This window comes from Sminthopsis crassicaudata, chromosome X (assembly GCF_048593235.1).
Source record: "Sminthopsis crassicaudata isolate SCR6 chromosome X, ASM4859323v1, whole genome shotgun sequence".
Taxonomy (NCBI): domain Eukaryota; kingdom Metazoa; phylum Chordata; class Mammalia; order Dasyuromorphia; family Dasyuridae; genus Sminthopsis; species Sminthopsis crassicaudata.
In genome coordinates, this window is record NC_133623.1 from 25,452,817 (window position 1) to 25,458,816 (window position 6,000).

A 6,000-nucleotide genomic window follows, 5' to 3' on the forward strand; every position below is an offset into this window, starting at 1 on the left:
AGGAGTATCTGAGCTCAAATTCAGTCTTAGACACTTATTAGCTGTGTGATGCTGGGCAAGTCATTAACCTCTGCCTTTTCCTCAACTGTAAAAAGGGGGATCATAATTGCATCTATCTCCCAGGGTTGTGAGGATCAAATGAGATATTAGTAAAGCATTTTGCACAGTGCCTGGCATATAGGAGACACTTACTAAATGCATGTTCCCTTCCTTCCTTTCCCAGTGCTTAGGATAGCATATTGAAGAAAGACAAGAACATATACATTCTTATTGTCTTGGAAATAACACATTCTTCCTTCAGCTTTTCTTTGGATGTTTAGTGGTCCCACTAAAGAAGACCTCTTTCTTCCATTCTGCAAAAAAATTTTGGTGGGAAGATCCTAAGGCCTGAAAAAGGAATGGGAGTGGAGATTCCAAAAAGAAAAAAAAGGCATAATGTTCTACCACCACATTCAGGTTATCAAGTTAATCATCTATTCACCACTCACAAGTCCCTTCCCTGACCAACCAGAATTAATCATGTGACATGATTTAAAAAGGAATGCAAGATAGAAATGTCAACTGTGAAATGTGAATACTTACTGACACCATCCATTTCCTTCATTAGCTAGTGATTTTGCAACATGGCTAGAAAAAGTCATAGCTCCATCGAGAGTACATGAGAGTACTTAAATTTTCATAGCCTCCTCAACAATTGTGATTTTTCTTTTTTTGTTTTGTGGCCATTGTGACCACACTGTGGCCAATCTAAGATGTATAAAGTTGAACCTCATAGTTTAATTTGCATTTCTGTCATTATTAGTGATCTGGAGCATTTTTTTTAAACTATAGCTGCTAATAGCTTGGATTTCTTCCATTAAGAACTGCCTATTTATGTCCTTTGACAATTTATTCATGGGGAAAATGAATGCCGTTCTTACATGTTTGAATCTCTTCTTTACCTAGATATGTTCTCTTAGAAATGAAATTTTTATCAATGAAACTTACCATGAAGATTTCTTCTCAATTAACAACTTCCCTCCTAATTTTAACTGCATTGATTTTGTATGTGCATAGAACCTTTTCAGTTTTGTATAGTCAGAACTGTTCATTTTATTTTGAATGACCCTCTGAATCCCTTTTTCGGTTCTTGAATTCTTCCCCATTCATAGTTGCAAAAGATACTTTCTTCCTTAAGCTTCTAATTTGTTTATTCCATGACCTTTTAAATATGGGTCTGGAATCTATATGTAATTTGTTGTGAGATATGGTGTGAGATCTTGATGTAAATCTAATTTCTGCCAGACTGCTTTTTAGTCCTCACAGTACTTTTTGTTGAATAGTGAGTTCTTTCCTCAGTAGTTATTTATTTCCCAAACTACAACCTCCTAAACTTTCAGAGAATATAAGTTGGGAGTACTCTAGTGCCTGCTTATTATGCTTGCTTATCAGTTTGACTAATAAAAGAAGAAAAATAGGTTTACTCTTGGCATTCCATCTTGCTGCTATAAAAGAAGCACATCACAGCAACCTACAAGAGACAAAAGGGGCATTACCAACTGTCTCAGCAAAGGGTCATGAATATCAATATCTGAAAGGCATTGCATTTCAGCACCAGAACTATAAAGACTTGAAGTCTTATGACCTGGAAACATCAGGACTGTCCATCTGTTTTCCCTCACCTTAACTACAAGATGGAAACCATATTAGGGAAGATGGATGCAATGGTTGCTGCCTAACAGGAAAAAAGGAGAGCTTTCTAGTAGTAACAGCAGGAATTGGGCATAGATGCACAGTAGCTTTCTAGCATTGCATTCATTCTCTATTTCTGTTGCATTGCCCATGGTTTTCTTGAGAGCTTGTGCCCAGCCTTCTACTTAGAGATGTTCTCCCCCAAGCAGAGACCATACAGGGATTGAATCATCACCTACTATATTTATACAGTTTTGTGTGTGATATATTTGTCAATGAGAATATATTCTTCCTCCAAATAGATACAAAGACTATGCTTTTGGGACAGTCCTGATTTAAAGGAAATTTTTGCAAAAAAAATCTTTTTTAGACTACACATCTTGATTTTTTATTTGGAAGACACAGCATCCAGAAATAGTGGAAACTGGGATAGATTAGGGCTTTTGACTAAGGTAAAACATTGCTGTCACAGGCTTTTCTCTCACAGAACAAGAATGTACCTTAGTGATGATGAGATCATAGATTTAGTGCAATAAAGAACGTCAGAGATGATCTAGTCCAACTCCTTCGATATAAAAATGAGGAAACAGAGGCCCTGAGAGGATAAGGGACTTGCTCAAAGTTTGTCCATGTAGTAATTAGCAGAGCTGTACTTTTAACCCAAGTCCTCTGATTCTAAATCCTATAATCTGGCTATCACACCATCCTGGTACAACACCTCCAGTGTGTAGAGAGCTTCTGCAGGAAGGGGAAAAAAGACTCTAGGAGACAGACCCAACAGTGGATAAACCAAGATAGCTATTTTGCTATGCCTCAGAAATATATCAGAATGCTTTATATACATTAACTGAAAATTGACCTCTGTTGAGAAATAAGCAGCTATACATTGTCCACATAAATTCTGACTGTCCATTTATGTCCATTTACATCTTCCCACCCACCACCAAATCCCAGTCCCTTGGCTCAGAGAAGAGATTTTTTTTCTCCCTGAATGCACAATTGTTTATTTATGTACAAACAGACATTTACTCAGGCTACCTGACCTAAGAAGGAAAAACAGTCCCAAAATGTCCTAACATATGTGAGAGTTGGTCAACATGATCTTCATATAATTTATAAGGTATTAAGTTTCAAAATAATGGATCTTTTCAGTTAGCATCTTGGCAGATGATGATAGCATGGCATTCTTCTGCAAGAAGCCACCACAGCTCTCTCCCAGCAAAACTGCAAACAGAAAATTGTGGGCCTTGGCCTGAGTTGATCCCCGAAAAAGACAGCCATTATATTCTCTCACAATTCAGCTATGTATGGGCCACCTGGATACCATCCAATCACATAGAGCTTCCCTACCCTCACTCCCTTTTTCTTCTTCTTTTTAAAAACATTTCCTTGCAAAGGCTAGACAGTGGTTTCAAGGTAAAGAAAGAGCCAACAAACCAGGAGAATGTGTCCTGAAAGGAATGAGAAGGTTGTTTTATTGTTTTGTTTTTCAAGATTGCCAGTAATAAGATCTGCCTCTGTAATCAACTTTATGTGACATGGTATATGACTTGAAGGCTCCGGTCCAACAGTGGACTCAGTAATCCAGGCTACTGCCAGAAAGGACAAATTAATTGAGGGTGAGAACTGCAGAGGGAAAGATGGAGCTGTTTACATGTGGCCTGAATATAGCTTAAGAGGTTGAATTAAGCACAGAGCTTGCCTTCTATGTTTTTGGCCTCCCTTTCCTATTGGAAGTGATATTTAGGGGTTCCATGCTTCCTCTCCACCATTACCACCATGAAAATAACTATTGAAAGAGCTTCTTGCTTACTTGTTATATTCTAAAATACATTTCCCTCACTCTGGCATTCAGACTTAAATATCAAAACAAGCAGCTATTTCTATACAGAAGAGCTATTACACTCCTAGGAGATTTAAAAAAACCCACCCCACTAGGAGGTAGTGTGGGGTAGCTGGAAGAGCAGTGGACTGAGAATCAGAAGACCTGCCTTTGAATCCTATCTATCAATTACTTACTAGCTATATGATCTTAGGCAATTCTGCCTCTATAATCCAATTTTTTTCATCTCTAAAATGAGGAGGGTTGAATTAGATAATCTCCAAAGGCCCTTTCAGCTCTAAAGGCATGATTCCTTCCAGTTTTAAATTCATGCGGTTCCCTTGGCCCAGGGCCAGCCTTATTAACAAGTATGGAAGCCAATCACCTACATGGTATAATTTCAGGATTACTTGGGAAGCCCCTGTTCCCCAAACTATCTCTGCATCTCTCCCTTACACCTGAAAGCCTAACATTCTGACTTGAGGCTTTGCTTTCTGTTAAAAATAAATTCACACTGAGCATGATCAATCATTTGTACTTTACTAATGAGTTTTATATCCTTTCTAAAGTCAGGTTATGTTAGAAACAAGGATATAGGATGAGGACATCAGAGGCTAATAGTTGGGAAAAGTGCATACCCCAAGGGATAAAGAGGATTAAGTTGTGCCTGTAAGTTGACAAACTTATTTGGGCAAGATTCAATTCCTACCCTTGTGGAATTTATGAAAGAACAATAATTGATAATTTTGGTGCTTTGAGGCTTATAAAGTATTTTCTTCACCATGGCACCATAAGATAAGTAATACAAGTGTTGTTATTACTCTTATACAGATAAGAAAGCAAAGACTCAGAGAGGTAGTGACTTAGCCATGATTAAACAGTTGATCAGCTTAGGTGTTTGAATCCTGATTTCCTGACACCCAGTCCAGGAGGGAGTCCTGACCCACTCTTAGATACAGTGCTTCCTAGATTAGGTTGCTGATATGACAACTGGAATACAAATAGCAATCACATCAAATAGTGCAGAATATCCCCCAATTCACATTTTCTCCATGAGCATCTTGGACTGGGGTAACTCAGGCCTAGGTTAGAATCCATGGGATTCCTACTGATGGGAACGACATAAGGCATTTGTTTCCTGGGAGACAATACAGTGCAACAAGGACTCACTGCATTTCGGATCCCAGGTTGGAATCCTATCTCCCCTACTAACCGACGGCCAAGTCAGTCCCCCTTTTCACTGAATGTCAGAGTCCAAATGAATCCCTACCTGAACAAAATCCTCTTGACAACATCATCTGTCAACTAACCTTTGCTTCAAGATCTTCAGTGAGTCCTCCTAAGGCAGACTTTTGGAGCTCATTTTCTTTTTAGACAGCATTATCAGTGATTTTCCCCTCACTGGCAGAGGATGTGCCAGTGGCAGCTCAGACCTGCTCCAAAAAAACAATTGTTACATTTTCAGTGTGAGTATTTACAACTCAGAAATTGGGCAGAGAACTAGGTTGGGGCAGTGAAAGGGAAGAGGAGCATTTAAGAAAGAGATTAGATTTGAGGAGGAAATGGCCACAAATAAAACAAATTTCAGTTTGCTGTTGTTCATTATGAAGTAAAGATTAAAAAAAAAAAAGAGGGAGGAAAGGCTATGTCCTAGCCAATGAACTGGCCCTGAGCAAATGTGGGAAGGACAAGTAGGATCAGATCATCCCAATTATAGGTTACCGAGTGTCCATTTCATTACTTTTCTTTCTCTACCTTCTTTGCCTCTGTAAAGAGGAGATTGGGAGACAAAAGTAGGAAAAGAAAACATACTGAAAAGGAAACAGCCATAATTGTGAATATTAATGAGATGAACTCACTTAGGACATAGAGGAACATAGGAGAATAAATTAGAAAGCAGAATCCAACAACATATTTATGAAAAATACAAAAGAAAAAAATTAACATGGAGTTAAAACGAGGAGTTGAAATCAAATCCCCAAAAGCAAGTTTTGTCACTTTCCCCAAGATTCTCATGATTTCCATACAAGCAACCAGTTCCATCTTGTTTCTGAGAATCAGGTTCAGAAAAGCAGTTATCTTCATTTGTTTCTCCCCCTTTTGAAGGATGAAATTATCCTGAAGGCAAGTCGGGAATTTACTAGCTGCTCTGTTTTTGGCAGAGAGAAAACTAGCAGATGTCCATATATGTGAATTCCCCTATCATGACTATGGAAAGGCAAAGTGATATATTGGAGAGAGAATAAATCCAAGTCAGGAAAACTAGGGTTCAAGGCCCATCTCTGACACATCTAGGGTGTGTAACTTTGGACAAGTTATTTAACTTGTCAGTGTCCCCAGACAATTCTCAGACCATAAAGTTGAAGAACAATTGCCCATGTGTACCAAGAGGAGGAATCTCCTCACCAGGAGCGCCCTGAATTTACTGACACAAATAATCTCTCCTATATCATGCTTCTAAAATAGCCTTGTTATCTGCTCCTCAAACTTATTTTTAATTTTTTCTC

General features: G+C 38.4%; 1 protein-coding gene across 1 annotated transcript in view; it reads right to left on the reverse strand.

Annotated features, from left to right (window-relative positions):
- P2RY10 (P2Y receptor family member 10) overlaps window positions 1-4,911 on the reverse strand; it is a 117,368-nt gene extending 112,457 nt beyond the window's left edge. Inside the window, exon 1 of the mRNA XM_074277193.1 lies at window positions 4,804-4,911. The gene's annotated coding sequence lies outside the window, so the exon portion shown is untranslated. The remainder of the gene's footprint in view (window positions 1-4,803) is intronic.
- Window positions 4,912-6,000: the final 1,089 nt, after the last annotated feature.